Below are 20,698 nucleotides of genomic sequence, written 5' to 3' on the forward strand. Positions count from 1 at the left end.
TGGTGTCATTGCTCCGAAATGACAATTACGAGTTCTACCTTTATTAGGCTTAGTTCTTTGTCCGAGACCGGATGCAGGGGAAAGTCGTTGATAGGGAAGAGGCAGAGGAGTTTGTGGAGTGAAATAAAGGCTTCTGATTTCTCCCTCCTGCACCCCACAATGGAAGGTTCTCCTGGCTCTGATCGCTCTGACAGAACTACAGAGCTTCGATGAAGAGGCCGTTGGGCTCCTGGGGCTCCAGGAAGCGATGGGGTCCCCTGGGTGGCCGACAGAAAGATCGCCAGCACTGGACTCAAAACTGAGTGGGTGCAAATTGTGACCCCACTTGATTAGTACCCAGAGACCTTAGGCAAGTTTCTTAACCTTCCAGAGCCTTTGAGTCTTTACCAGTAAATGGAAGTAAATTAATAATTAATAACAACAGCAATACAAGGCTGTGTTTGCCCAGGGCTAATGACACACGGCCCCCACTCCAGGTGCTGCCTTGATTTTCACAGCAGCCACAGCTTGTTGGTAATGTTATTGGACCCATCTGACAGATGAGGAAGCAAAGATTTTCTGGTTTTTCGTTTCCCTAGAGGTAAAGTTTGCCCAAGACTATGCAGTCAAGCAGGGGCACGGTCCCCGTTTGAAGCCCGGTCCTCTGCATCTGCAAAGCCTGGCCTCTGAGCACACAAGCTGTATCCCGAGAGCCAGGCTGTCTCTAGTCGTAATCAGGCACCCCTCTTCCTGAGCCCCAGCGGGACTCGAGAACCTTCCAGAGCCCACGCACAGCTGAAGTTCTATTGCAGTGGGAAATAACACAAGCCTAGGAGCCAAAAGCCCTGGGTGCGAGGCCCAGCTCCGCGGCCAGGTGGGCGGATTCCTGAGCAGCTCTTCTAAACCTCGTTGGCCTTGTTTCCTCTCCTCATCTTGGAGCTGAGGGGGTACGTGAGATGATCTCGAAGAGCCCTCCAGCTGCAACCTAGGAGTTATTCCTTAGCAAGGGTGAATAATCCCCAAAGGATTCCAGCCTAAACTGGGACAAGGCGTACAGCCCAAGGCACTTGGGCATGTCTTGTTTTCTAAGGAGAAAAAAAGGGCGAATAACATCACTGAGGAATACTAAATCAATTCAGATTGTGAATGGAGAGTTAGAAAGGGGTGAGTTTGTTTTCTCATGATTAGAAGGCCTCTCCCAGGCAAGACACCGACCTGGCTCTCTCGTGGGCTGCAGCCAGACCTCCTTCCCTTACCACGCACTCATTTCCCGCCTTCATACTCGGAAAGGCCTCACATGCCCGAACCTGAAATCCTCTCAGTTTAGATGTGCTTTGGGTCTACAGAGGCTTTTATTCCCTCTTTCATGAAATGAATCATGATTAATAATAGCCAGAGGGTGAGGAATTACAGTCATGCCTTATTACTGAAGATGCATCTCCCCCCAAACCCGACACCCCACCCCACCCCCCGCCTGGCCGATGATGACAGCAATGACGAAGCATTTCATCAACTGGAAAAGAGCCTCCGCCTCAGACTTTCACCCGCACATCCCCAGAGAAAGGCTGCTGGAAGGTGGTTGGAAGAGCAAAAGAAGCACAGCCCAGTTAGTCAACTGCGTTGGTTGGCCCACCTCCTACAAAACTCATGATTCAGATCTTGGCCCCCAAAAACCATCTTTTTTTTTTTTTTTTTTCCTTTAAGAGGGAATCCAAAAATTAGTACTGGTCTGGGAAAATAAATCAAATTTCCTTCCGAACAGATGAGAATCAGCAGAATGAATCAAATAACACTAGTTTTTGCCTCAGTCATTTTCCCTTCTGGAAGCCTACGCCATCGAATGCTCGATAAAAGCCACGTCCAAGGAGAGGTAGCCACCGAAGGGAGGCTTGGTGGCAGCGAGCTTTTCACTTTGGCTTAAGTTCTGGAACTATCTCGATAACTTCTTAGGTTAAGAAGCCACTCTCAAATTTAAGCACAGGGGGAGAAAGAGTCCACACTCACTGGGGCACAGGGATATAAAAGACACGAAAGAACAAAAGGATCGAGTCAGCATTACTCACGTATTATCCCTTCAGCCCTCTCTCTTCCTTTTTGGTTTGAGAACTAGTGTTTTTGTCACCACAAGTGCAAATGAGGCTTTTTCACTCAGGAGGCAGGTTTAGCCTGACCCCTTTGTTAACTGTAAGCAGCGGATTGTTAAATCTAATAAGCATATGCACATTTGTTCTAAGAACAAATAGCTTTGGGGTACTATGCAGGATGAACCGCAATGAAAATAAAATATTAAGTACTTAACATTTTACCATAAAGGGCTGGCTAATGTCGAGTCGGGTGGGATTTGATGTCTCATAATTTGATCCAGCTTCGCTTCTTTCCTGCCGTGGAATTTAGCATCCCCGCCCCCCACCCTCTTGGCTCACCTTTCCTGAAGGGGTCTTCGCAATGTCTGTAAAGGTCTCTGAGCCCCCACACACAGGGAAAAAAAAAAAAGCAAGTCTCTTTTTGGTTTAAGAGACAGCCCCTCCCTCTCTTTAATTATAACATTTTCAAATGGTAAATAATTTATTTGCATTTGAAGGAAAAACTCCAAGAATTGGCGCTGGGAAGGGGAAGTCCTTAAAATCTGCCCTCCCCCCCCCCATATCCTAATGGTATAAACCCAAAGGAAGGGGAAGTCTCCAAGATTAGCAAAGGTAACAATAAACAAAATACAGTAAACATCGGCTCGCGGTGTATAGAAATTTCAAATCACTATTGTAGGTCAATTACGCTTCCATAAAAAGAGATGGACAAAGTTAGCACCATCTATGACCCAAGAAATGAACCTTTGTTGCACACACACAGATACAATTTAAAAAAAAAAAAAAAAACCTTCCAAAATATCTTGTTTCATGAGAAGCAGCACATTATCCAAAAGGGAAAATATCCCAAATCCCCACTTTTTGAGCCTTCGGACTTCTTTCAGAAAAAAACAATGGTTATCATGGCACCTGGGAGGCCCAGTCGGTTGAGCGTCTGACCCTAGATCTCCGCTCAGGTCTGGTCTCAGGATCTTGAATTCAAAATAAAACAAAATAAAAATGACTTAGAAAAGAGAAAAACAACGGCTATGTAATTCTAAACTATTCTTGTCATCCTAAACCCTCCCAAAGACAAACAAGTCACCTCCCTCCCTGTTCAGCTTTGAGCTCTAATTTCTGTCCTGCTGGGTTATTAATTCCCCATAGAATGGAGAATTTTGGAAAATCAGTTTTCAAAACTGAAATGAACTCTCCTTCCCTGAACTGTTTCTACTGTTGATGAGTGTCACCTCTGTACTCCCTGACTCTGTTCCACGCTTCAGGTGAAAGGTGGGGGCATCAAATTTTGGAAACATCACACCGCATGAATGTACATCCGGGACTCACGGAGGGGGCTTGGAGCTGGCCAACACAGGTAGTTTGCTTCACCTCTCTGTCCAGCTCACCTCCAAACCAAACCCAGAGGCACTCCGTGATTGGAACCAAAGACTGTCCATTTAACCAACAAGCTCAGTTCTGAAGCTTGGATTAGAGTCTCAAATTGTTTATTTTCCTTTATTGATTAATTAAGTTTTTAATTTTTTTGGTTTTTGGTTTTGTTTTGTTCTGTTGTTAAATCAGCGTAGGCACCTGCAATGTGCCAGGCACTTACTCTAGGCCCTGGGTGTCCAACATCCCACCTGAAAGACAAGGACCCTACACCTGCAGAACTTACATTCCAGGGAAGAAGACCAACAGTAGCCCGATAACATAGGCTGCAATGGAGCAAATAAACAGAGGAATGTGTAAGGGTTGGGGCAGAGGCCAGAGAGGTCCTTGCCAAGAAAGCAGCAGGTTGGCTAAGTGCTTCAGGAATGTCTCAGGTGTAGGGAATCTGAAGGCTTGGTCCTAGGAATGGCCCACCAAAGGCAGAAAGGAGATTCCTGTGACGGGCGCTCATGAATCTGGCCGCAAACAATCTAGCAGATACGAAGGGGCTCCAAGGAGCTGTACAATTGGAGAGAGTTTAATAGACCACAGTGAAGGGCGCCTGGGTGGCTCAGTGTGTTGGGGCCTCTCCTCTGCCTTCGGCTCGGGTCGTGATCTCAGGGTCCTGGGATCGAGCCCCCCATCGGGCTCTCTGCTCAGCGTGGAGCCTGCTTCCCCCTCTCTCTCTCTGCCTGCCTTTCTGCCTACTTGTGATCTCTGTCTATCAAATAAATAAATAAAATCTTTAAAAAAAAAAAAAAGAAAATAGAGACCCCAGGGGAAAATTGAGAGAGATCACAAGCAGGCAGAGAGGCAGGCAGAGAGAGAGGAGGAAGCAGGCTCCCTGCTGAGCAGAGAGCCCGATGCGGGGCTCGATCCCAGGACCCTGAAATCACGACCCGAGCCGAAGGCAGAGGCCCCAACACACTGAGCCACCCAGGCGCCCCTAAATAAAATCTTAAAAAAAGAAAAAAATAGACCACAACGAGCAGAAACAAAGAATTATATTAGGGATTGGCTGATTGGTGAAAGCAAGGTTTTTTTTTCCTTACATAGAGCAAAAGAAAGTCTTGGAGCCCTGTGAGGTCACTAGCACCGAGCGGACAAACACTGATTGATTGACCTTGGCCTTCCTTTTCTGGGAGCCCAGCACAGAAACAGTTAAGTTTTGGTTTGCTGATATGGAGCATGGTAGGAGTAACACCATCTTGGGCCCAGTCGCTCTGGGAAATCATGGGAAAGTTGTACTCAGAGGATTAACATCTTCTTAACATTTTCTTTTTAACATTTTATTTATTGGGATGCCCGGATAGCTTAGTTGATTAAGCATCTGCTTTCAGCACACATCATGATCCCAGGGTCCTGGGATCTAGCCCCACATCAGATTCTGCACCCAGCGGTAAGTCAGGTTGTGGATTCTCTGTCTCCTTCTCCCGCTACACCCCTCATTCCCCCACCATGCTCTCTCTCTCTCTCTCTCTCTCTAAAAATGAATAGATTAAAAAAAAAATTTTTCAGATGACTCTTGGGCGCCTGGGTGGCTCCGTTATTAAACATCTGCCTTCAGCTCAAGTCATGTTCCCAGGGTCTTGGGATTGAAACCCACATCGGGCTCCTTGCTCAGCAGGAGTCTGCTTCTACCTCTGACTACTGCTGCCCCTGCTTGTGCTCTCTCTCTGACACATAAAGAAATAAAATCTTAAATAAATACATAAGATGACTCTTAGGTTAGGGTCTTGAGCAATAGGCTGGAAGGTGGTGACATGAACTGAGATGGAGGTTAAGGGGTGAAATATGTTTGCAGGGGAAACTTCTGTGAGCCTCGATATCCTCATTTGTAAAGTAGGGACAATAGTATCTCATAAGCTTATAATGAAGATTAAGTAAAATAAAAGCAAGGCACACTGTATGTGCTCGATTAATGTTAGTTGTTGTCGTTAGTTGCCAAGCACTGTGCTATGATCTGATTTTCCAAAGGAGAGTACCTGCTTTAGAAGCTGAGATTTAAATATAAAAGAGGTCACGTTGTTGGGGGATGGGGCAGTGGGGGCAGTTGAAATACCCTGGATGGTTATAGCAGTGTGCACAGAAAAAATTTTTAATTCATAAGATAAATCTAAATAATGAAGGGACTCCAAGACCAAACCGAGCATTTTCTACATTTACAAAACACAAGCGGAGCTCTCGTGGTTTTGTGTGGTGCGATACTGAACATAGGCTGCTGTGTTTAACATTGTGCTCTCTGGCAATTTCTGTGGTGTCAATACTCCTATCGTGGCTAATTTCAAACTACCAATATAATGTCAGTTGGCTCACAAAATTCCTGAAAATTCAATGATCAGCTCTTGTAAAGCAATATGAGCTGGTTCTAGCTCACCACCCAACCTGGAATGTATTCAGTAAAGTGAGAGGAATGATGACATTTTAGTAAACGGTGAAAAAATGTGTGCGTTCTGAAGAGAAACCAGAGTATTACAATGATGTGTTAGGAAGATGAATCTAGACCAAGTGTTCTCATTGGAAAAGAAATAATGATTGGAGGTAAGAAGTTCATTTATTCATTCATACTTAACAAATACGTACATCTCCCTACTAGAATATGTTAAGTACTAGGGATATCTTTATCTGGCTATACGGTAAACAAGCAGACTAGGTGCCATAAAGCTTACATAAAGCTTACAATCCAGCTGGTGTCCGCTGTAGGAACTCAGACCGGATTGAGAAGGTTTTAGAATACTGATGATAGAAACTAAGGAAGCGTACGTGACAAGGTGTGCCTTGCTGACTCAGTCGGCAGAGCGTGAGGCTCTTGTTCTTGCGATTGTGATTTCAAGCCCTATGTTGGGTACAGAGATAATAAAAATAAAATAAAAAAAGAATAAGTGACAAGTGACAAGTCTGAATTTGTTAGCAGGATTTTTTTTTTTTCCCCCAAATCTATGGTGTAGAAATAGAGAAGACGACATGAAGATTGGACCAAAGCTTCTGGTGTGGGAGATGTTACACATTACCTGAGAGATTACAAAGAGAAGCCTGTACAGGGTAGATGCTCAATAAAATCTTGCTAAATGTGGAAGTGTAATATTTGTAAAACAGTGTTCATAAATTGTTCTAATAGGTTTGATTTGCATGGATGAATTACACATAATGCATTATATAAAAACAGTGTTTTATGTCCGTGAGGATGCCGCTGACCAGCTCGGAATTCTACAGGACAAAGCAAACTGGTTTCTTTAACAAATAAATGATGCCCCTGCCCAAAAAAAGATTGAAAGAGACATAAGAGACATGGCAACGTGTGGAACATGTTCAGAATCTGGTTTGAATGAGCCAACTGCAAAAGGGCAATCCTGGGGGAAAATGAATATTAACAGTTTATTAGATGATGTTCAAGCATCATTGCTAATTTGGGTAGGTGTGAAATGGTACTATGGTTATGTTTTAGACAGAGAGAAAAAGCCCCTTATCTACATATATATATGGAATCTATATATGTCTTTATATTATCTCCATATTCATATATAGACAGAGAGACGTATTTATGGGTAAAATGGAATGATGTCTGGGATTTATTTTTAAATACGCCAGGAAAAAAAAATGAGGGGATAACTGACACCAGAACGGCAAACTAGGGATAATTGTGGGAGCTGAGGGATGGTATGTGAGGGTTTGTCACAGTATTACATACGGTTATGTTATTATCTATTAAAATTTTCCATCATAGGGGCGCCTGGGTGGCTCAGTGGGTTAAAGCCTCTGCCTTCGGTTCTGGTCACGATCCCATGGTCCTGGGATCAAGCCCCACATCGGGCTCTCTGTTCAGCGGGGAGCCTGCTTCCTCCTTTCTCTGACTGCCTCTCTGCCTACTTAAGATTTCTGTCAACTAAATGAATAAAATCTTTAAAAAAAAATTTTTTTCCATCAAAAAAAGTGAGTTTTAAAAAAGGAATGGAGGGGCGCCTGGGTGGCTCAGTGGGTTGAGCCTCTGCCTTCCGCTCGGGTCATGATCCCAGGGTCCTGGGATCGAGCCCCGCATGGGGCTTTCTGCTCGGCAGGGAGCCTGCTTCCTCCTCTCTCTCTGCCTGCCTCTCTGCCTACTTGTGATCTCTGTCTGTCAAATAAATAAATAAAATCTTTAAAAAAATTAAAAAATAAAAAATAAAAAAGGAGTGGAAAGGAAATCTCAGCAACTAAATACTATAAAGAAACAGACAACGGGACGCCTGGGTGGCTCAGTTGGTTGGACGACTGCCTTCGGCTCAGGTCATGATCCTGGAGTCCCGGGATCGAGTCCCGCATTGGACTCCCAGCTCCATGGGGAGTCTGCTTCTCCCTCTGACTTTCTCCTCTCTCACCTTCTCACTCTCTCTCTCTCTCAAGTAAATAAAAAAAAAAAAAAAAGAAACAGACAAGTGTCAAGTGCAACTCAGTTTTTCAATAAACTGGACTTTCCTACTATTGTTACAGAGACCATATAGGGCGAGAGCTGCAGGCTAGTTAATTATCAGCGGAATGGATCCTATCTGACATTTTTTATTTTTAAAGATTTTTTATTTATTTATTTGAGAGAGAGAGATGACAAGCAGGCAGAGAGGCAGGCAGAGAGAGGGGAGGAAGCAGGCTCCCTGCTGAGCAGAGAGCCCAATGCGGGGCTCGATCCCAGGACCCTGGGATCATGACCGGAGCTGAAGGCAGCAGCTTAACCCACTGAGCCACCCAGGCGCCCCATGTTTTTTCTTTTTGTTTTTAAGTAAGCTCTACCCGTAGCGTGGGACTCAAACTCAAGACCCCGAGATCAAGAGTGGCGTGCTCTACTGACCGAGATCCTACCTCACATGTATCACCAACCAGCTGTATGGCCCTGGAGGCCCATATAACCTCTGCTTTCAAACCTGTGGCTGAGTGATGGACATTGGGGAGGGTATGTGCTGTGATGAGTGCTGTGAATTGTGTAAGACTGATGACTCATGGACCTGTCCCCCTGAAGCAAATAATACATTATATGTTAATAAAAATAAATAGATGAATAATTAAATGGGTAATAGGTATAGGATCCACCCCTGGAGAAAGTAAAAATATTTACAAAAGCAAGGGATGTTTTTCTTAGCCGGTGTGTACAAACGTTTGAGTTGTTTGAAAATATATTTTCTTTTCTTTTGAAGTAGGCTCCACCCCGGGTGTAGAGCTGGGTGTGGGACTTGAACTCATGACCCTGAGATGAAGGGCTGAGCTGAGATCAAGAGTCGGGTGCTTAACCAACTGAGCCACCCAGGTGCCCCTGAGTTGCTTGAGAATTTTTAACACTGTGGTTGTAGATTGCCATGAATTGGCTTAGTAATTTTTTAAAAAATTAAGACTATACTTTAATCTCTGACAACTCATCACTTCAAGTCTTCATTGTACCCCAGGATTCATCATCATGAACAGCAGTTACTGTCCCTTCGGAGACGGCTGAGATAAAATGTAGAAATTTAAGATTCAGAGAATCTGAAACAAAGCTTTTAGAAGATAATATTCTGCTAGGGCTGATGCGGGATGGTATAGGGAATATGACATGATCAAGTCTAAAAAGAATATGCCATAGTTCTAATCCCTTATTCAGTTGGCCATTCATTCATTTATCGATCAAGCATTGATCAATGACACATATTGTGTCATGTAGTCTGCCAGCAATAAGGGATACACTTATTTAAAAAAAAAAAAAAAAGGCAGACAGCGTTACCTTGCTGACTTCGGTGGAGCGTGCAAGTCTTGATCTCAGGAGCATGAGTTCAAGCCCCACACTGGGCATAGACCTTACCTAAAATAAATAAATAAATAAATAAATAAGGCAGACAGTCCCCACCTTCATGGAGTTACACGTGTGATGGTGCAGGCAAGTAAGTACTCTGGCCATTATAATGTGACTTGCTGAGTGATACTGTAAAGTAAATACAAGAGTGACTGAAAGCCCAGTAAGGCCCCCAGCCTAGTCTCAAGGAATCAAAAGATTTCCTGGAAGAAGTGTTTCCTGGGCGGAGGAAGCTGGTGGATGGCTGGGGGTGGGGCTAGGAAGGAAGACAGAGATAAGTGAGCTAAGTGTGCAGAGGCCTACAGGAGAAGACTCGGTGGGGTGATGATCCATGAGTCTGAAGATGCAAGGACCTGGCCAGCACTATTTTAAAGGAAGCTGACTTTGTTGGAAGGGCAGCACCTGTTCAGCTGTCTACTGCTGTGTAACAAACAGTGCCAAATCTTAGTGACTCGAAACAACGGCACACATTTACCGGCTCATGATTCTGAGATTTGGACCGGGCTTGACAGGGATGGATCTCCTTTGCTGCCTGTGATGCAGGCCAGGGTGGGGTTGCCCAGATTGACCGCGATTGGGGAATCCGAGATCGCTAGGGCTGGAATATTCACAGGGCCTCAGGCACGTATCTGATGCTGCAATATGTGGGGACTGACTGGTCCTCTGCCTCTTCGTCTAGTCTCTCATCATCTGGTAATCTGGCCCAAACTTCTGTCCGTGGCAGGTGACTCCAAAGGAAGGAAAACAAGCTGGGCCCTTTACCCCTGGGCTTAGAAATCCCAGAATATCACTTCTACCACTTAGCACATTCTGTTGGTTAAGATCGGAAGGCCCAGAGTCAAGAGAGGGGGAAGTAGATTCTAGCACTTTGTGGGAAGAGTGCACATCCGAGGATTAGAGTAACTGCTGGCGGCCGCCTTTGCAGACAGTCCACCACGGGGAAGAACCACATTGGTCCAGTGGGAAGACCAGTCTCTGTTCACTGCGGGAAATGGCCCAGAGCTAGGCAGGAACGACTACGGCAGGAAGCCCGGTTTGGAGGGTGTCACAGAGAAATGGGTGAGAACTGAAGACCTAGGCTAATGGTAAAGATGGAGAGAAGTGAAGAGGGCTTTATGGTGGTAGAATCAGGTCAATGGCAGTTGGGACCAAGAGAAGAATGCAGAGAGGAGTCAAGACTAACACCAGAGGGGCGCCTGGGTGATGCAGTCAGTTAAGCATCCTGCTCTTGATTTTGGCTCAGTTCATGATCTCAGGGTCATGAGATTAAGTCCTGCTTTGGGCTCCCCGCTCAGTGCAGAGTTGGCTTGAGATTCTGTCCTTCCCACCATGAGCGCTCTCTCTCTCTCTCTCTCTCTCAAAATAAATAAATAAATAAATAAATAAATAAATAAAAGAAAAAAGAAAAGAACCCCAGGGTGGTTCCTTCCTGATCTCAGAGCAGCTAGCTCCTCCTACTCCCATCAAAACCCAGCTTAAGAACATCATTCTGGTTCCTAGATGAAGTCTATCTTTCAGCAGAAAGAGCTCTATTCCTGCTAAGGAAAGCGCTCAGGTAGGATTATTTTGACTTCAAGAAATCAAAGTGAAATTTATTGGGTTTAAAGAGGCCAGTCAGGGATACTCTGCATTGTGAGAGTCTATGAGGCAGCGCGGCTGGTGGCTTGAAAGAGTTTATCAGAAGACAGGTAGGTCAGCTGGTCCCACTCCAGCTGGCTCTGCCCAAACCCCTCCCCCACCCTGTGGAGTGAGAGCCAGGGTCAGTCAGGCGGTTCTGTCCTGCCTTGACCCCACACCTTGGGACTTTCTCCACTTCAGCCATCAGGCGAGTCAGGCTGACCTATTTTCTCTCTGACAGGTAGCGTCAGCCACCAGCTGGAGTAGGATTCTAAAATACTTGAGGTAGGTGAATGTCTAGGAGGCTGCGGAAAGCTTCCTGTCCCCAGAGAGAGTAAAAATCTGTGTCTGTTTTGAAAGCTTTTTCTTGAGGATGCTGAGCCAGGATGGTCCTGGATGAGAGACCCGTGATTCTAGTCAAACAGGTCCATCAGGAAGCCCTGATTCTTGGAGTAAGGACTTCTTCAGAAAAACAAGAGTCTAGCCAATCAAGTGAGGTTCCCAAGCGGAATGAACATTTACCTGCGGCCAGAGATGACAAGAATGAAACCATCTCTCTTGGAGCACCTCCTCGCCCTGGCTCTTGGCACTTAAAATCTGGAGCAACTCAGTTGTCTATTGATTCCTTAGCCTCTTGGGTAGTTTTAAGTTATAAAAATAGATGCACCTAGATCTTGTGCAAGATACAAAACTGGGCTCTTTTTTTTTCCCCCCACTTTAGGCACTGAAACTAAGTTTTAAGGGAAGAAGGAACAACTACAGAAACCAAACAAAGCAGCTGAAGAGAGAAAACATAACGTGTCCCAAAACTGAAATAATCATCTTTTCCGCACCCCTAGGTTCCCCTCCAAAAACCGGTTTCCCCTCCTAACTTCCCTATTTCTCTCAACAGTAACAGCACTCTCTGAGCTGCCCAAGCTCAAAAAACTGAGGTGTTTTTGTTTGTTTGCTTTTTCTCTTTCTTTTAAAGTTTTGTTTTGTTTCTTAAGTGAGCTCTACACCCAACATGGGGCTTGAAATCATGACCCCAAGATCAAGAGTCACGTGCCCTTCTGAGCCAGCCAGGCACCCTTGGTTGTCTTTTGTCTTGACCATTCCCTGTCCCCCAACTCACATAGCATTGTCACCAAGTCTTGCTGATCCATTCCAAAACTTTTGACATCCGCACTGTTGTCCTCTCCCCGCAGGGTCTAGCCTGTCGCCCTTCACCCCTCTACATTTCCTGCTATATTCCCTCCTTTCTATGCCCCATCAGAATGCCGTCTTCAAACTGCTCTCCTGGCACGCCACACTCTCTGACAGCTTCTCTCTCTCTCTTTTTTTTTTAAATGATCTCTAGACCCAACCTGAAGCTCCAGCTCGTAACCCTGAGATCATGAGTCACATGTTTGACCACTGAGCCAGCCCAGTGCCTTCAAAGATTTCCTCTTACTCCTAAACGTTCATCTTTTTTTATTTTTTTAAGATTTTATCTATTTATTTGACAGAGAGAGACACAGTGAGAGAGGGAACACAAGCAGGGGGAGTGGGAGAGGGAGAAGCAGGCTCCCCGCTGAGCAGAGAGCCCAATATGGGGCTCGATCCCTGGACCCGGGGATCACTACCCGAGCCGAAGGCAGACACACAACAACCAAGCCACCCATGCTCCCTAAACTTTTGTCTTTTTATATATCTGTTGTTTTGGGTTTTTTTTTTTTTTAAGATTTTGTTTATTTATTTGACAGATAGAGATAACAAGTAGGCAGAGAGGCAGGCAGAGAGAGAGGAGGAAGCAGTCTCCCTGCGGAGCAGAGAGCCCAATGCGGGGTTGATCCCAGGACTCTGGGATCATGACCTGAGCCAAAGGCAGAGGCTTTAACCCACTGAGTCACCCAGGCACCCCTATCTGTTTGTTTTTAAATAGGTTCCACACCCAACATGGGGCTCGAACTCACAGCCCTGAGATCGAGTTGCACGCTCTACTGACTGACCCAGCCAGGTGCCCCTAACAGCTTTTAAGTGAGCCCTAAGCATCTCTCTTGTAAATCCCTAACGATCTTGCTCCTGCCCGTGTCCCCAAGATTCACCTTAGGTCCCTTGCTCACGTCCACCCTTGTCCAAAGCTAACCAATCTGCTTGCCGCTCCTGCAGTGTCCCCTGTGCTCTCTGTCCCTCTGTCTGCTGCTCCCTCTCCCACCTTCTGCACCTGGTTAACTCCACTTCGCCCTTCCACTTGGCCCATCTAGTGTCCCTTCCTTCTGGAAGCCTTCCCTGATAGCGCAGGCTATCAACTCTTCCATGGTAGTATTCATGGCGCGGTATTAGAATAGCCCGTCTCCCATCACTAGACGGTGAGCTCCTGCAGGGGTGAGCCCTCTGTCTGACTCAGGACATCAGAGCAAGCGCCCCATAAATGGAGTGGAATATCTGCACCTACTGCAGGAGCCCCTTCTCAGTATTTTTCTTTCTCTTTCTCTTTCTCTCTCTCTTTTTAAAAAGATTTATTTATTTATTTATTTATTTGAGAGAAAGTGAGAGACAGAACAGGAGCAGAGGGGGAGGGGCAGACGGAGAAGGAGAAGCAGACTCATGACTGAACCTATGGCAGACACAACCGACTGAGCCACCCAGGTGCCCCTGAATATTTTTCCTTTCCTTTCCCGCCTCCAATTCCTTCCGCACAAGGTTCTCAGTCTACCCTCTTCATCATGTGCCCTATCCCCTAATCAAAACAAAGCACGCACTTAAGGGAAAGGTTCTAGGTAAAGCAGGTGTTCATGGCTCTCCAGACCCCGCATACACTCCATCTTCCGCTCCAACCCCTCCCCACTTCTTGGGCACCTCGGCAGCAGGGATCTTAGACCCCAGGCTGCTGGAATCTGAATGCTTCTACAGATCCATGCTACAGGCCACCCCAGTGCCTTTGTCCCACGCTTCTCTTTCCACAGCGTTCTGGACCAGCCTACATCTCGCAATCTTTTTGTAAATCCTGCTCAAGCCCAGCCCCTTCTAGGAAGCCTTCTGGACCTGCAGCATCTCTCCCTCTTTTCTGAATCCTCTGGCATTTATTAATCTAATCTACATCTTTATTTGTACTTAACCATATGCCACCGTGTGCTGTTATTTAATTTTTCTTGAGGACGTATTTTTGTTCTAACCAGATTCTTAAGAGCAAAGATCATTTCTTACGTGACTTTTTACTCCCTTCCATATCAATACCAGCCAGGTTACAGGCCCTTAATGTATATTTAACAAATCATGGACAAATACAAAATCCAGGGACCACAAGAAACATGTTCAACTTTTTTTTTCAACATACTGTCAAGAGAGAGAAGGAAATGCAAGCGCGGTTTCTGCCTTATGGGGCTCGTGTCCTAATGAAAGGAGCTGAGGCCATCACAAATAAATACCTATTAACGCAAACAGTTTAAAAAAATCTATAGTTGTGAAGAGAGTTATTTCTACAGAGATGTACTTGGTACTTTGGGAAATTGAAGTCCAGAGAAGAGCAGGCAGACCAAAGTCTGTTCGTGTTCCTTTCTATTTTCCATATCACGCTCCCAGCCTCCTCTGGCAGAGACCGTCTGTAGCAGAGGCTCTCAAACCTGGTGAGAAACAGGGTTCCCCAAAGGGCTTGCTGAAAGGCAGGGCACTGCCCCCAGATTTCTGTCAGGGGGTCTGGGACAGAGCCCAACAGTGTGCCTTTCTGGCAAGTCTGCCAGCGGATTCTGATCCCTGGACGGGGTCATTTTAGGAACCTAGTCACGGACATTATTGAACATTATCCTTTGGTACTTTTTCTCTTGGGTGCCTGTCTTCTCTTTCAGGCCGACTGCAATCTCCCACAGGGCAGGGACGATTTTAGCATTGTTTTTCTAACTGCCTTAAACCCTAGCACAGGGTTAGACCCAGAGTGTAATTCAATACATCTGTGAAGGCCGGGGGAGAAAGAAAACAGGATCCTTAATGGCAACAATAAAGGCAAAAGAAAATATTTGCCTTCTTTCAGGTCTTGGTTAAATTAAAGGAAATAAATCGTCCCAGCATTCACGCTAAGCCCTCCCCAGTCAGAACTTTTCCCTCAGTGGGACTGAATGATTTTCAAATGGCAAGAATCGTCCGTGAGAACTACACCTCATGACTCAGCCCATTCATTTATTTTTCCCAACTCCGCGACAATCGGAATCAGTTTAAACGCGACTGAGCAGCCCCTCGAAGGATTTATCGTATTGGTGACAGGAAATGCCATCAGTTTGGCAGAGAACAAATGATATTACGGGGCCCAAAGGTGAGTGATTGGCCCCAATGACTTGGAAATAAATTGGAATCCGCATCGGGTAGGCTATATAAATATCTACTGTATAACTGAATGCCTGGTGCTTTTGGGGGGCAAGTGGGGTGGGGGGGAAGGGGAGGCGGGGAGGAGAGGGCATTGTTGTTGGCTGCCCCCTCGCAGCTGGTGCGATTCCCACTTTCTTCTCCTCCCCAAGCTGAATGACAGTGGGTTAAAGGAACTGCTGAGGCACAGACAATGAGCGAAGAAAGTGGCAATTCACAGCCTATTAACCTTGGATTTTGGAAGTTGGGCCACTCCCATGATTCTCCACGGCAGCTGGCTTTAAAAATCACCCTTATGGAAAGATCTGCCTCCGTGGCTGTACTGAGACTTACATGCTCTTGGCGAAGACCGGCGAGAACTGGAAGCATTTCCTGGGAGTCCTGGAAAGGTAACTTGATTGGAAAAAGACCCTTGGTGGACCAGAGAGGCCCTAACGCATGATAGTGGCTGCTGATACCTGGAATTTATGTCATGTCTGTCCTCTCAAGAGTGTTCAGAGGTATGGGGACAAGGAGAGAAGTCTGGTTCAGTGGACGTTCATGGAATGTCATTCTGAAAATATTTACTGAGGGCCTGTTCTGCCCTTCATTTGGATATGCAGTTAAGAATGGAGCCAGAGGCTCTGCCTCGTGGGGCTTAAAGTCTTGAATGTCCTTCTAAGCTGGGCTGACCAGCCTTGATGGTGTGTCCAGCACTGAGGGGTTTTCCAGGATATGGACGGGACTCTGAGTGTTAATACCGGCAAAGTCTCAGGACAGACCAAAAGGGGCACTCTTACCCACCTCGCACCTTTCCTGGTCATGGCTGTCATTCATGAACTTGGGCTCAAGAGTACATAAATAATAATAAATGACTCTGCTGTAGAGTTGCTCGGTTGCAAATGGTAGCCACTAGTGGTAGCCACTTATGGCTTTGCACTCTGGAAATAGGGATGTGGAGAGAAGAGTTACACAGAAACCAAGAAAGCTGAGGGTGAAAAGGACAGGAGGTGTACTTTTTTTTTTTTTTTAAGATTAAAAAAAAAAAGATTTTATTTATTTATTTGACAGACAGAGATCACAAGTAGGCAGAGAGGCAGGCAGAGAGAGAGGAGGGGAAGCAGGGTCCCTGCTGAGCAGAGAACCTGATGTGGGGCTCGATCCCAAGACCCTGGGATCATGACCTGAGCCGAAGGCAGAGGCTTTAACCCACTGAGCCACCCAGGTGCCCGCAAGGTTTTCTTTTTTAAGTAATCTCTCTCTCTCTTTTTTTAAAGTAATCTGCACACCCGATGTGCAGCTCAAACCCATACCCCAAAATCAAGAGTCACATGTTTCACCAACTGAAAAGCGTTTTGTTTTTAAATCACTTTTTCAAAGTAGGACAAAGTAAGGGGGAGATGAGAAGAACATGGTAGCTTGGAGTTGGTGATTTTCAAGCTGAAGAAGCAGAGTATGGGAATGGCAAAGGAAGAGTCCCTTGGACTGGTCTTGGGCCTGAAGGCATTGACAGAGAGCGGCAAAGCCCTGTTCTGGTCACTTAGTGCTGGGACTTGCAATAGTCTTGTGGGTCATCATAGACAGTTTTCATGGATTAGGGCACAATCTAGGGTTTTGAGGAAGGGAATGGTTACGTGTATTTTAAGATGATAGGCCAGAGTGTGTAGAAGGGTGGACTGGGTACTTAGATGTTGGATATGAGGAGGCTGTTGTACAAGTGTATACTGAAATCATTTTTCAGAAGAATGCATTTGCAGTATTCTAATGAGACGTTAGCAAAAGCTAATTGTGCAGAATCTGCTTTATAGTCAAAATTTCAGGAATTTATCTGTATCGCCTGCTACAGGATATCTACAACGATACCTGTGTTTCTCGACAGCTTTTCCTTTCAGTTGGTTTTTATATTTCCAATATTTTTTGCCTCATCAAAATCCATATTAGAGCATGTGATAGCTCCTTCTTTTTATTGATAAGAGAGATGAGATATAAAAGATATTTGTAATACATTGTACTGCCAGAAAAGTGTAAGAAACAACTCTGTCTATAAAACAGGACTCACCTAAAAGAAATCTCTGGCATTCTTTTACCTTCTCTTTCTGGATTCCTTAACTCCCCACTTCTCCTAATGCTTCTTTCCCCAAAGAGCTAACATTGGGCTAAACCTCCCCGGGCAGAACCTGACTCAGACTCTGTATCTGGTTCACACTCCTCTCTCAACATAGAGTCTAACCAGAGTGCAAGATGTTCTAGAATTTGGACGCCAGTTCTAATTAGACACCCGTTCTAACTAGATAGTGTCAGGAGTCAGTAAGTAACACATTTCCAGTCACTTTAGGGTGCTTGGTCCATAGGGAATAATTGTGATCCCGGGGACATTAAAAGCAAGGGACTCTCTGGATGACTAAATGAGGCTTGTAGGAGATCCATCTTTGAAAGGCTTGGACAACGTATGACAGAGAACTAGGAGGGGATCATGGAGGCCAGTGTTTCTCTAAACCTTCCAGCATAAAATGGACCGCAGAAGAAACCCCCAGAGTGCTTGTTTAAAGGCAAATTCCTAAACCGCACCCTCGACCTACTACTAAAGGAGAATTCTAGCCGAGTGGCTAGGAATCTGCATTTCAAACAAGTGTTCTGAAGATTCTTGCCTATTCTAAAGTGGAAGAACCTTACATACATCATCAACACTTCCTTCCTCATTTTGTTTCCTTAGACCTTTCTAGAAGTCTGGCTCGCTAATCTCTGATACTTAATTCATGCTAATGTATTAATGATTAATAATGCTTTAAAAACTCTTTCATAGGATTTTCATTTAAAAATAGATCCCCAGATCTTGGAAGGCCTTCTCCCAAAGGGATACATTTTCTTTTCTTCTCAAAAATGTTATTCTAATAGTAGAACTCTAACTATGTAGGCCAATTAACTACCTAAAAGGGCAGCGAATGATCTGTGGTCAACCTTGACCACAGATTTGAGAAATTAGGTATTTTATTAAGTGCCTCTCTTTACCTAGATAATAATTTGGGCTGTCGATATATAACAGTTACTTTGGGGGATGTGAAGGCCATACCTGTTGGGCTTTTAAAATTATGCCAACAATTATAGACACTTGAATTGTGCTTAAATAATGTGCTATCACAGTATAAACCCATTTACTAAACCAGAAAGATGAAATACTTTGGCTATTTCTTTATTTAAAAACTGGGGTAGGAAAAGAAAATTTTTAGGCAGAGAAAGTAATTCTATCTTTTTGAAACCCTTCCTTCCTATTCTTTAGCAGGAAAAACCCCTCAAATAGCCAATGGATGTTGCTAGTTCTTGGGAAGAACAAGGTAGTTTTCTTAAGCCCTTGTGCTGGCTGTAAATATCAGACCCTTCCTTGGGCCACAACACAGAGAAGTAAGAACTTCATCTCTTGCCCTCCGCACTGCACTTCCCATACCCATGTTCCCCAGAAAGACCATGGCTAAGAGACCGAGGGCTGGGAGTATCATCAATGGAGGATCCTAATCTCAAATACCAACTTGAAAATTTATGTCTCAGCATAAGTGGGAGGGAAAACAGAGCCACACAACCTATCCCCATGACTAGAAAAACAACAACATCAGGACTTTAGGGTCACCCGTTAGTTTTATTTCCATATATCAAAGGTTTAATTTACAAGGCAACTGTATTACTTTGCTGGCATTGCCATTACAAAGTACCGAAGACCAAATGGCTTAAACAACAGAAATGTATTCCTCCTGCACTTCTGGAAGATAGAAGTCCAAGCCCAAGGTGTCAGTGGAGTTGATTTCTTCTGAAGCCTCTCTTGTTGGCTTGTAAGATGGCCGCCTTCTCTCCTTCCCCTCCTGGTCTTCCCTCTTTGTCTGTGTCTTTCCCAATTTCCCCTTTTGTAAGGACCCCAGTCATACTGGATTAGGGCTCACCCCAATGACCTCATTTTAATTTCATGACCTCTTTAAAGACCCTCCTTCCAAATGCAAACCGTTCTGAGGTACTGAGGGGTAGGCATTCAACAGGTTAATTTTTAGGGGAAAGGCGGACACCATTCAGTCCATAGCAGCAGCAGACAAATACTACTTGTCAGATGATTGTATCTATACTGGTCTTGAGTTTTAGACTCACCATATGAAGATGTCTGGGCTTGTTACACTACTGAAGTATTTCGGTAATTTCTCGTTGCGTCCTCCCTTCTTTGGACGTTTTGTAAGACAAGTGCTGGCTGGAAAGCAAAGATGGAGCTCTTTTAAATGCCACTTGTCAAACAGTTTCACTTCCTCTGTAATTGCAAATGCTTGGTGGGAGCTGACCCATTTGAGAGAGCACTCCAGATGCACAGGGAATTATTTGTGAACAAGATGATAATTGGCACAGTGCCAAATTCCATTCATTTTTATTTAAGAAGCAATTTCTCCACTCTGTGATAGGTACTTTGCTAGGTAAGTGCTAGGTGCTTTGTAAGTGTGAGGAATGTGATCCTGATCATCTATTTCTGACACCTGGAAAGACTGGCACAGGTGCAGGCAATTGACGTGGCCGAGAACTCTCCAAGGATCGACTAGGTAGTAACTTCAGAAAGTCTAGCCTTGGGCGCCTGGGTGGCTCAGTGGGTTAAGCTGCTGCCTTCGGCTCAGGTCATGATCTCAGGGTCCTGGGATCGAGTCCCACATCGGGCTCTCTGCTCAGCAGGGAGCCTGCTTCCTCCTCTCTCTCTCTCTCTCTGCCTGCCTCTCTGCCTACTTGTGATCTCTTTCTGTTAAAAAAAAAAAAAAAAAGTCTCTTACCGAATGGGACTCTAGTCTCATCTTCAAAAATATCGATCCACCCAGAGTGTCCAAAGCATGACTGTGACTGATGTTTTCTCCTCCCCCCCCCCCCCGGCCTTCCTTCCCGTATGATAAGGATGTCTGTTTATGTACTATGAGTCTATGAACACTGCATAAACCATGTCCATAGTTTATGCACTAAGAATTCACTGCTGGTACTAAAAATTTACAACAACATTAAACGTGTTGTATAAAACTGGTATAATCACAGATTACCAAGATTAATATTGTTTGGTATGTAATCACAGAATGTTCCATTTGCAAAGGTCTTCAGGGCACCTCTAGGTCAGTTCCTTTCTTCACAAACGAAGGCAGGCCTAGCCAAGTGACTGGTCCAAGGTCACAAAAAGCTGAAACTAAACCTCAAGCCTTCAGAGTCCCAGCATAATCTTGCCATCAAGCCATCCTGTGTTAAACAATCACTCTGGTTTTATAGTTTTTCTCTTGATACCTGGATTTATCTAGAATCATACGTGCCCCCAATTCTCTAGATGCTAGATACCAGTTTAGAAGCCTCTCTTCCCTTACGCACAGGCACACACACACATACATAAAAACACCGTCATTTTGTAAAAGCAAAGGCCAGATTCTGGTAATCCGGGTTCCTTTGTCTTGTCTCAAGTTCTCTGGATTTCCCTGACAGTCCGTGCTTCTCCCCTTGTCCCACCCTGGCTGCTTTTCCTACGCGAGGACAG

At 45.0% G+C, this 20,698-nt stretch overlaps 1 long non-coding RNA gene across 1 annotated transcript; it reads right to left on the reverse strand.

Moving 5' to 3' along the window:
- Nucleotides 1–2,973: 2,973 nt before the first annotated feature.
- On the reverse strand, nucleotides 2,974–19,395 carry LOC116587855. Its single transcript, XR_004284681.1, has 3 exons — nucleotides 19,303–19,395; nucleotides 9,193–9,270; nucleotides 2,974–3,034 (listed from the first exon to the last, which is right to left on the reverse strand). It is a non-coding gene; the product is annotated as an uncharacterized LOC116587855 (long non-coding RNA).
- Nucleotides 19,396–20,698: the final 1,303 nt, after the last annotated feature.

The sequence above is a fragment of the Mustela erminea genome, chromosome 4, assembly GCF_009829155.1.
Source record: "Mustela erminea isolate mMusErm1 chromosome 4, mMusErm1.Pri, whole genome shotgun sequence".
Classification (NCBI taxonomy): domain Eukaryota; kingdom Metazoa; phylum Chordata; class Mammalia; order Carnivora; family Mustelidae; genus Mustela; species Mustela erminea.